Here is an 11259-nt window from a genome sequence, read left to right on the forward strand (position 1 = left end):
GCCCTGGAGACTCCCAGGCAGTAAGGATGACTTGTCCTGTGCCTGGTCTCCTTGCTTTGGAAGTTGCTGATAAAAGGTTTTGCACAACACCTCCCAGATGCTAATGCAACAGTGTGTGTGGTATGGACATAAGCACTGCTAGTAATGTGGGGCAATTTATATATTTCTAAGCATTACACAAACATGTTTATATAGCTTAACAAATTTCATTTTGCAGGATGACTGTCCCAGAAAAGGGAGGTGAGCAGTGCACGGTTATATAGTAACATAAGAAGCCCTTTCCAAAACCCATGTGTCAAGAATTCTGCTTCCCTGAGTACTTTTGACTGGTTTGTTGGTTTGGTTTTAGATCAATTCATAGAAAGACAGCTGGTTTCCTTGCAGAAGAAGGAGTCTGGGATGAATTTCTTTATTCCTGCAAGCAATATGACTTCAGTCACAGAACTCTCAAAGGGATCTAGATGTGTCTTCCTCTGCGTGTAAAGATGTAACAAGAGGTTATGAAGCAAGTTCCAGAATGAGAGGTAAAGGGAGAATTGTTTTGTTTTGTTATGTTTTTCACAAAGAGGTGATGGTAGATACCAGAAGCTGAGAAATAATATAGAACAAATTCCAGATTTTGAGGTTATTCCCACTGATGGCTGTTTCTGGGTCTGTGCCAGTTCACATACCACTTACAGCCTCTTTGGAGTCAAACATGACTGTCAAAATGGGAAGAAGGAAGAAAAGCATAGAACTGATGAGGAAAGTTGCCAGTCCCCCTGCCATAGAGCACATACCTCCAAACTCCTCAGGAAATGTAATTTTTATCTACCAATAGTTAGCTAAATATAACTTTACGTTGCCATAAATCAGCAGCTCCCAAACTACCTGAATGCTTGTTACTTAGGTTTTTAGGTACCAGAATTGAAGAGTGAAATGTAAGCAAGGCAAATGAAACCACCAGTGTTGCAGTTTGAGGTTATGTAAATTGGCAGCTGGATGCTGCACAGGGCACTGGTATAAATTAAGAGACCAACCCCAAATTTTCGCATTCACAGGGAGTATCCCTTAATATTACTGTAGATGCCAGAAGGTATTTTATGTTGTAACACAATGAGAAAGGCAAACCTCACTTTCATTAATACAACATCGATTTCAGTCTTTCAGACTGCAAAACTATTTGAGGTCTGGGGAGGGCTTTTTTTTTTCTAAGTCTTGCTGTTGCCTTTATAGAGTGTGGGGACAGGGATAGCTCTGTCCTGCTGCTCTGCTCTCTATTGACTATGGAATTGGGCAGAAAGATTGCGAGCTGTGTAGAGCCAGATGTCATTGTGATCAACTTGTCTCTCCAAAATGGTACTGTAACCTTTCTCAGGTTTAAATAGCACGAACCTATTTTTGGAAAGAGTAGAGCCAGTATAACTTGGTTTAGCTCTGTACTTTCTGGAATTATAGCTAATTTGGCTCTGATTTGTTTACAGGAAGAATTAAACCAATGCTGATTCAAAGATTATTTCTTGGTGATAGCTGCTGTCAACAATAGAGTGACTTCCTACTTGGTAAGTGGTCCAGGAGAGCCATCCCAGTGGAAATCAAAGCCTGAGGGCTCTCCTCTGAGCAGAGCCCTGGATGATAGGAAGTCACACATAGAGAAGCTCAGGGAATAGGCAGCTCAGAAAAGTGCCCAGGACCAAGTATTTGCAGAACTGTTCGACACTATCATTCTTCTTAAGGCGTTTGTAGTTTTGAGATAAGAAAATGAGGAACCTGAACAAAAGCAACTCCCCACCAAAAGAGAGAGCTGGATCAGAGAATCATTTCTATGTGCAATCTCCTCCCCCCCCGACTGACCCATGCACTGGAGGAGGCTGCCTTGCTGCTCTTGGTAAACAACTTTTAAGGTATTTCACTGGCCTGAAAGTTCATACAACTTCTTAAAAACCAAAAAGCTCCAAATCTGTAGCCTTAGGGACACAGGCTATACATGGCTATACATTTACAGGAATTCTTCACAGAATAGAGTGGTGGGGAAAAATCTGGGTGTAATTTTCTGGCATATAATAAGTATTTAGTTCTGAATTTTGGGGTTTTTTTAGGCTCTTCTTAGTTTTGAATTGGCTTGATTTTTTTTGTTTGTTTTGGGGTTTTGTGTGTGTGCATTGTGGTGTGGTTTTGGGGTTTTGTTTTTTGTTATTTTTGTTTGTTTGTTTTTGTTTCTCCTTCTGTGTTTCCTTTCAGAGATTTTAATTTTATTCCTAGAGTAAGAAGAACTGTCTCTGGTGCCATGAACTATACCAAAGCCTGAAGGTTGCACTTAGTATTGACTTATATGGCAACCTAAAGAGACCTTTTTTCTAATCAGTAAATCAATGCATTTCCTAAAATGAAGGTGCTAGGTGATACTTTATTTTGTGTTTTGTTTCTGGATATGCACAGGTAATTAGCCAACCTATAAACATATACACATTTGAAAGCAGAATTTCCTCATGCCCATTAAAATCAGTAACATATGATACAAAAACATGGAAGTGTTTTATTTTAGCTCAGTACTAATCTTTTCTCTAATTAGATACATCTTATTCCCAATATAATAAACTTTCTGACAAAACTTTTCATATGATCACCCTCAGTAATACGGCTTTTAATAGTAATACAGTTCAATGCTTATATTACCTAGCCAACCTTTGCCATGCATCTATTGATGTCCTACTTTCAATTTATAATGATACTAAAATTAAATTATCTATGTGTTCTCTTACAACATCTTTTTCCACATCTAGAAGACTGTTTATATAAGCAATCAGGGAAGTTAGCTGTTCACTGGCAGGGCAAGTGTCTGTAAATAGTCTCTGCAATAACATATTAGCCACTGCAAATGGAGAAATACGAATTAAGCATATAGATTTTGCACTTGTTTCCTTTCTGCCTCCCCCCCTTTCCTTGGCATGTTTGCTAATACATTTGTAATGTCAGAAATGGCTCTGAATGTTGAGCATTAATTAGATGTGGGAACTGGAGCATAAAATAATGTCTACATTTTATCCTTTTAAATCAAGAGGAAATGCTCTAATGTTGGATCTAGATTTAATGCAAAACTAAATATTTGACTCAGTATATATTATGTCGGTAGATTACCTGGTATTTATCACAGTTTTCAAAACTAGGACTTTAATGCCTCATTTGACATGATTTTGTCAGTCCCTGTCAGAAAATTGATAAACGCTTTGGCCAGTTTTGCTGTTACAGCTGCCTCCTGAAGCACTGTGCTGCTATGGAGAGGAGTCAGTTGTAATTTCCTTAAAACCTTTGGTTTTGGTCATTTTATAATGGGTTGGTCTTTAAGTTCATCTGGCTGTGTTACAGTAGATAAGTTTCAGACTATAAATCAGGTTTTGATGGTACAAAAATAGCTTAAATTGCCTGAGTGGCCAAAAGTTATCTAGATACTGCACACTTGCTGTCAAAGTACCTGAAGGTGGAGTTAAAACTACTGCTGAACTTCCATTTCTTCCCTTAGGTTTGGTTTATTGTCTGCATAGATATATTTAATTTTTTGTGGCATGGGCATATTTTTTTTGCATGTGATCAGGCAGCAAAAAAAAAAAAAAAAATGTTTTCCACACAAAATGGTAAAGCTGAAATGGACTGAACTTTAGGGTCTCTACTAATAAGACAATCCTGCAGCTTCTACTAATAAGACAATCCAGCAGCTCTAAAACCCTCTCCAGGAATGTGCTATTACCCAGATGGGGTTGTGGGAATGAGCAACATGTTACCCTGTACTCCAGCTCTTACAGACAATGTGGATATGCCAGTGCCAAGAATCCTGGCCTCAGAAAATCTGCACTGGGAGTATAATTAGTCCTACTGGCTTCATTTACTCCTACTGTATAACTGGCCATTTCCACTGGGATGGGGTGATAAACTCAGAGGCCCAGCTATTGATGTGTTTCAGCTGATAATAGACACCTGCTTTGTCTGAAACAGCATAAAGCCCAGGTACAAAATGGCTCAAATTGATCTGGCGCAGGGTAGATTCTCAAGTTATACAAATGCTGCACTACATTCCTCTTGTGAAGTCCACATTATATATAAATTAAGAAAAAAGGCTTAGCATTATTTTCTAACTCCCTCTCCCCTTTCTTCTTGGCTTTAGTAGTGGATAGTGTATCAGGGATCTACTGATGGGGCTGCAGTGATGCTGGTATAGCTGTGATGACCTGAGGAGGAAAAAAAGCTAGGGATTTCTGTTTCTCCTGTGATACATTTCACTTTATCAGGCTCTGCTTGCAGCCTGAGAGCTTTACTAGCTTTATCAAACCCAGTAAAATAGTAATAAAAAGATAAATGCAGTCCCAGCAGGAAGTGACCTCACGTGTGGTGTTCGATCCCTGACTGGTTTCCTGCAGGGCTGGTTAAAGATCTGCTGGGTCATTAGGGAGCAAGTAGCACAATAGTTACCGTGTTCAGTGTAGTAACTCCATTAGAAATACGAAATGTGTGTCTATTTAGGACATGTGGAGCATTTTTACTGTTATCTAAATAAAATGAATTGCAGAATTTCAAGTCAAACCTGAACGTTGCCCTGTCTCCAGAAATGCAAGGGCAAAACCCATTCTCTTTCCTTTTTATTTGGCTGATGCCATTGAAGCCAACATCAGCAGCTGCATCAGTAACACGAGCATTTACCTTTGGTGACTGACTTCTGGTAGGGAAAATATGGGGGAAATCAGGTGCTCAGGAGATTGAAAACTATGAAAACTATGCTTTTTATTTTACAGGCATAAATTATTTTTTTTTCCCCAGACAAACCAGAAGGAAAAATAGTTCCAGCACTGGCAGTTTATACTTCCTGGAAATGTCTAAAACCTGAGGACACAGTCTCTTTTGAAAACTTCAGTTGGCTCTTATTTCAGGGCAACAAGAATAATTCCTACAGGTATGTCAATGTTAAGAGGAAGACTAGGGAAAATGTGGGCCCATTCCAGAAGGAAACAGGAGAGCTGGTCACCCAAGATGTAGAGAAGGATGAGATACTCATTGACTACTTGGCCTCTGTCTTCACCATCAAAGACTCTGGTCACCCCCTCCATGTTGCAGATGCCAAAGGCAGGGACTGCCAAAAGGATGATCCCACCACTGTAGATAAAGAGCAGGTTTGAGACCACCTGAAGAACCTGAAGGTGAACAAGTCCATAGGACCTGATGGGATTCACCTCCTGAGAGAACTGGCAGATGAAGTTGCAAAGCCACTGCCCATCATCTATGAAAAGTCACGGCAATCTGGAGAAGTTCCCACTGGTTGGAAAAGGGAAAACACAACCCCCATTTTCAAAAATGGCAAAGAAGAAGGCCCAGGGAACTATAGGCCAATCAGTCTCAGCTCTGTGCCTGGTGAGATCATGGAGCAGATCCTCCTGAAGGCTCTGCTAAGGCATGTGGATAACAAAGGGGTGATTGTTGCCCACCAACATGGCTTCACTAAGGGCAAGTCCTGCCTGACTAATTTGGTTGCTTTTAATGATGGGGTCACAGCCTTGCTGGACAAAGGCAGAGCAACAGATGTCATCTATCTGGACCTGTGCAAAGTGTTTGACACTGTCCTGTGTGACATTCTGATCTCTAAACTGGAACAGTATGGATTTCATGGGACCATCCAGAGCGACCCTGACAGGCTTGAGAAGTGGTCTTGTGCAAACTGCGTGAAGTTCAACAAGTCCAAGTGCAATGTTCTGTACTTGGGTGAAGGCAATCCCATGCATAAATGCAGGTTGGAAGGAGAAAGGATTGAGGACAGCCCTGAGGAGGACTTGGGGGTGGTGGTGAGCCACCAGTGTGTGCTTGCAGCCCATAAAGCCAACCATGTCCTGGGCTGCATCAAAAGAAGCACAGACAGCTGGTCAGGGGTTGGGGGTGTGTGATTCTTCCCCTCTGCTCTGTTCTTGCAAGACCCCACCTGGAGTAATGTGTCCAGTTCTGGCGTCCCCAACATAAGAAGGACATAGAGCTCCTTGAATGTGTCCGGAAGAGAGCCACTGAGATGATCAGCACACCTCCCCTATGAAGCCAGGCTGAGGAAATTGGGATTGTTCAGCCTAGAGAAGAGGAGGCTCCAAGGTGACCTTATAGCAACCTTCCAATATCTGAAGGGAGCCTACAAGAAAGCTGGGGTAGGGCTTTTTACGTGGGTGTGCAGTGAGAGGACAAGGGGAAATGGTTTGAAACTTGAAGAGGGGAGATTTAGGTTGGACATTAGGAAAAAATTCTTTAATTTTGTGGTGAGACACTGGAACAGGTTGCCCAAGAAGTTGTGGCTGCCCCCTCCCTGGAAGGAAGGTTAGGTGGGGCCTTGAGCAGCCTGGTCCAGTGGTAGGTGTCCCTGCCTATACAGGAGGCTTGGAACTAGATGATATTTAAGGTCCCTTCCAAACCTAGTCATTCTATGTTTCTATGATTATTTCTGTGCCTGCCTTTGTTCAGTTATCAGCAGCCCAAGTACAAAATAATCTTTTGCTGCAGCCGGTGGCAATCTCAGTGACAGGGCTTTAGTGTCTCTGTCTCCTTTGGGGAAAGTAGAAGATGGGAAAATAAAATAATTTGCCCAGTAAGACCCACTAGAAGGTGGGAGGAGAGTCATACATATTTGTGCCTACTTGCAGATCACCCACTCCTTCCTCCCCTGGTCCCACCCTTCCATCCTCCATGCTGTCCCCAGGGGTACAGAGGGTCAGACCTGGCTGAATGTGGTGGCAGCAGTGGGGCTGGGGGGGTGGCAGAGAACTCTTTCTCCCTGCAGGGCCTGGGAGGAGGGGAAAAGATGATGGGGTTGAGGGAACAGTCCTGCGGTGCTTCTGCAGATAAAGAAGTTTTCTGTGCACCTAAAAGTGATAAAAAAAGCTTCTCTCCTACCTACACAACTCATGTGATATGTTTGTCAAGTCTAGGTAGTTGCCTTGTTCCTGTGCCTCAGGTCTACCAATTGGAGGTACCAGTTCTCTAATGTAACTTGAGTTGTGGGTCATTATCAAGACAACATGGCTTGCATGGTGGGTTGAGGTTAGCACTTGTGCTACTGGAGAGATCAACGTTCTCCTGGAAACCTGCAGAGGTGGCATCAGCTTCTGGGACCACTGGAACAGCACCTTTGTTTGCTGACCTGGCGTGAAGGCAGCTCTTCTGTGCTCAGCAGTGCTAGTCAGCAAAGCCCTCTGAGAGTGTGGGATCAGCACTTTATTCACATGAAAGACCTGATGCCTTTGATTCAGTACTTCTCTTTTTCCAGGATGATGACAGCAAAGCAAAGGTCTCTGTGATCCCACTGTCTCAGCAGGTTTCACATGTCAGAGTGGCCCCTCCTTCTTGTCCCTTTTCATTTCCCACACAACCCCTGCTACCGGTGGCACACTTCTTAGCTGATGGGCCAGTGTGTTGGCTGGCCAGTGTAACTGTCATTTAGATGGGGCAAGTGCAGTACCAAACATCAAACCCCCACATACACACCAACAGATGCTTACTGAGAAACCTGAAAGGTCTGAGGAAGTGATATGGTCATGTTCTTGTCACGTTAGTCTAAAATAAATGAAGTAAGCCATGCACATCAGTTTTGTTCCATGGTGAGATCCAGTTAGTGTAGTCCTCTGACATGGCATAAAGTACCTCAAAACACTGTAGGTTGAAATCTGGAGGTCTAATTTCTGCTGTATTTAATTTTTTTAACTCTCATATGCTACTAATTCAAATCTAGAATTAGGGTGAATAACTATTCAAGGTGAACAGAGCGATGGGAATTGCAGTCTTTGTGTGTGAAATTTTTCTTGTCCAGTAGAAGATTCCTAAGACTTCCCTTGGCCTTCCCAGACAGAGCAGAAATAACTATTCTACTGAAGTGAATAAAGTAGGCTGAATATTAAATACTACATGTATCTATTAAAATGATAGCAATGAACATGTTCTGTTTCTGTTCACTGTGAGGCACCAAATGGCACCTTTTTCAGATGCGTTGGGTAACTGTGTTAAAAAGGTGGATTGGAAGGGGAAAATGCTGTGATTTTTACCCCATTATGTAACATCAGAAGTGCTTATTTTTTATTAATTTAAAATTACAGAGGCAGAATGACAACACTTTGAAGTAATGTGGGCAAGGTCACAAGCATGTACCCTACAAAATAAAATATACCATGAAGATGAAGCATGAGCATCAAATAATCTTTTCGTGTGCCAGCATAGAAAAAGTAAAAGTTTAATAAAGTTACAAACACTAGGATTTCTTAGAAAACATGGTCTGAATTCTGCCTCAGAAGAGGACAAGGCTACTACTCACCTACCATGAACAAAATAAGAAACACCTGTTATGTCTTTGTTTTCACTTAATTTACTCCCTCTAACCCTTGCCTGTCTTCTGGAGACGTGGGAGGACCAGTGGTTCAGTCCATCTTGTCCTTCAGCATTTCTGATGAAAGAAATAGGTAAGTGCCTATAGTTGTAAGAGGTTTTTTCAGCTTGCTCTGTTTTCATTCATTTTGTTCTTGCTCTTTTCCTTAATTATCCAGCACAGCAGGGAGATGCTGGAGGATACTCACTTATAGTCTTCTAGTTATTTTTACATTCCCAAGTTGCTACTGTCTTACAAAAGTATTAAGTTTGATCACTTGGGGAAATTTAATTATTTTCTATTTTTTATCATCCTGCTGAGACAGATATATACCTTGAGATTTTGTCTTTTTATGCTTGAGTTTAAAAAAAAAATGATATAGATTTTCTATAATTTTGGGGGCAGAAATATCACTGTGTCTTCTGTCCTGTGGTGAATGTGTTTCAGCTGATTACACATTGGCTTTTTCTCCTGAAAAATCTGCTCAAGGTTATGAAATAGAAAGGGGAAAGTTCTGTCCACAGCTCATCACAGTTTTTTTGTAAGATAATTCAACATCAAATTTAGAATGAGTAATGCTTCCTGTTATGGTACAACTAGCTTAAGAAAAGTGGAGCTAGCACATACCTGTTTGTCCTTTCTATCTGGAAAAAACCTCCAACCCCCTAATTTGACTGGTTTTTTTTTTTTTATTTCAAAGAGAGCATTCATACATCCTAATGGTATTCTTTATGGTCATTTAAAAGTGTGCAAAACTATGTATCTTCCAGGCAACAAGAACAAAAGCTTCTATACGTGCTAAATATTGTTTCATTCAGGAAGTTATTCTTATGTGTATGTTTCCACAACTATTATCAGTAGACTTGAAGGGTAGCAGCGTTATCCACAAGTTGTCTGACTTCCTTCCCGCACTATAAAAGATTGAAAAAACAAAGATGAAAATGCTGAGGGAAATGCCTGTAGCTATGACATGAATTGCTTTCAAGAAAAGATTTAAGGAAGTTGCCTTTAATATATTGTTTATGGTATGGAGGAGACACTTCTGCTTGAGACAGTTTGGTTATGTTGTATCTTAGATATGCTTAGATTTTCTTCAACATTTTCTTCAGTGGGTTATGTTATGTTGTGCTCTTGGCTGTGGTAGTGGAAGCTTGAAGCTCCTCCATTGTTTCTAGGATAGTTATTCTGAATTTGTGCTAATGCATCTGAAATTATGCTGTAGCAAATTCCTATAAAAATTCCAGTTCAACCAACACAGGAAAGTTCAGATCATAAAAGCACGTAGGAAATTATTACTCCTACTGTATTTATATTTTATTTCCATGATTAATACAGATTCTTTTAATTATTGCAGCTTCTCACATGGTGTTTGCTAGAGCCTGGGGTATATATAGAGGGAAGCTTAGGGAAAGAAAGCAGTGGCTACACCCTGTGGCAGTGATGAGATGTTGGAGCCTACATTTCCAGCTCCTGTTCCTGTCTTGGAAAAGCTCTTGTAACAAACATCACTTCTAATGGAAATCCATGCCCAGTGAATGGTTTTAACATCACTCTGCTCCCTTTTATGGTCTTATTTTGTCTAAATATCAAGGGTCAGTTTCATGCATGTGCTGGTGTAGGAACTGAGAGGAGGAAGCATTTGGCATGGCATCTGGTTGGGAAAGACTGCCTGGCATTAAAGTCAAGCATCCAGATGCTTCCTTGATTAGGATCTCTAGACTGATTTTCCCATGGAGTATGCGAAACAGTGAAGAACTGAACTGTTTGCCCAGGACACAGGTTACCCTTTTCTTCCAAAATACTCCTGTTCCTGCTGTTGTCACTGCTCTCACCCCAGGGCCTCTGCTGATGTAGAACAAGAGTGACCACAGAGATGTGTGTCCACCGTGAGCCCTTCTGCATGAGCTGGACACAGAGACTCTGAAGCAAAGCTTCACCAGAGCCCATGGGTCTTCCTGGCAGCAGCATCTCTATCCTCTGCCACTGCCATCACTATTGTTGTGCTGCATTGTCCAGCTAAAATACTCCATTCTGATAAGTCTTTATTTCCTGGCTCATTAAAACATTTCCTCTACTAGTGCTTAGAAATGCTTCTGGGGAGGGAATCAAGAAATCAAGCCTTTGTGTAGATCAGCTGGGCAGTTAGGGAAATCAGATATCCAGGATACACTGAGGCAGGCAGCAGTGCTCACCGTGGGTAAGGCCTGCCTGCTTATAAAGCGGGAAAGGATAAATGCCAAGGAAATTAAATTCATCCCCAGTCTTAGGGGAAGAAGCTGGATTGTTCATATGCCTCAGTTTGCCTGTCTTTATTGTACACTCTCTTTTTCAAAAGTGAACAGAGTCTGGAGGAGTGAAATGTGACTGATTGCTGAAGGAAGAATTTGGACCATTTTCAAAATTCAGCATATGCTGTAAATAGCTGGATTGACAGCTGGAAATTTTGGAGAGGTGAAAACAGAATTTGGTTGAGGTAACTTCTCCAAAAAGAAAAGGATACTTATAACCACTGTTATTAATACTTAAAAGAGATTAAAATTAATCATCACACACAAAATCTCATTTGCTGGACCCATCTGCTTTGTGCTCATCAGCTCTTGTGACCTCTCTGATGTCACCTTAAAGGCCCACATTAACTGTGATCTCCACAATTTCAAGGGCAGAGGCATTTTGTTCACTTACAGTGGAGGCTATAAAACCACAAAATAAAAATACTTAATAGCCATCTAGCAACTGCCTGTTGAACAGGCAAGATCTGAATATCCGTAACACCACAGCATGTGCCATCATTCGTGTCAATAGAAAGTGGTGTAAAAGAAAGAAGTGCAGGGTCAGAAACTATGCTAAATTGGGTGTTAACCTGATTTATGCAGTGAAGTTAAAGCATTGCTTCCTCCAGAAGACTC

At 41.3% G+C, this 11259-nt stretch overlaps 1 long non-coding RNA gene across 1 annotated transcript; it reads left to right on the top strand.

The window, feature by feature from the left end:
• Positions 1 to 217: 217 nt before the first annotated feature.
• Positions 218 to 10424, top strand: LOC139798270 (uncharacterized). The gene is made up of 3 exons (XR_011726777.1): positions 218 to 524; positions 1716 to 1883; positions 4789 to 10424. It is a non-coding gene; the product is annotated as an uncharacterized lncRNA (long non-coding RNA).
• The last annotated feature ends 835 nt before the right edge of the window (positions 10425 to 11259 follow it).

The sequence above is a fragment of the Heliangelus exortis genome, chromosome 7 (genome assembly GCF_036169615.1).
Source record: "Heliangelus exortis chromosome 7, bHelExo1.hap1, whole genome shotgun sequence".
In the NCBI taxonomy this organism is placed as follows: Eukaryota; Metazoa; Chordata; class Aves; order Apodiformes; family Trochilidae; genus Heliangelus; species Heliangelus exortis.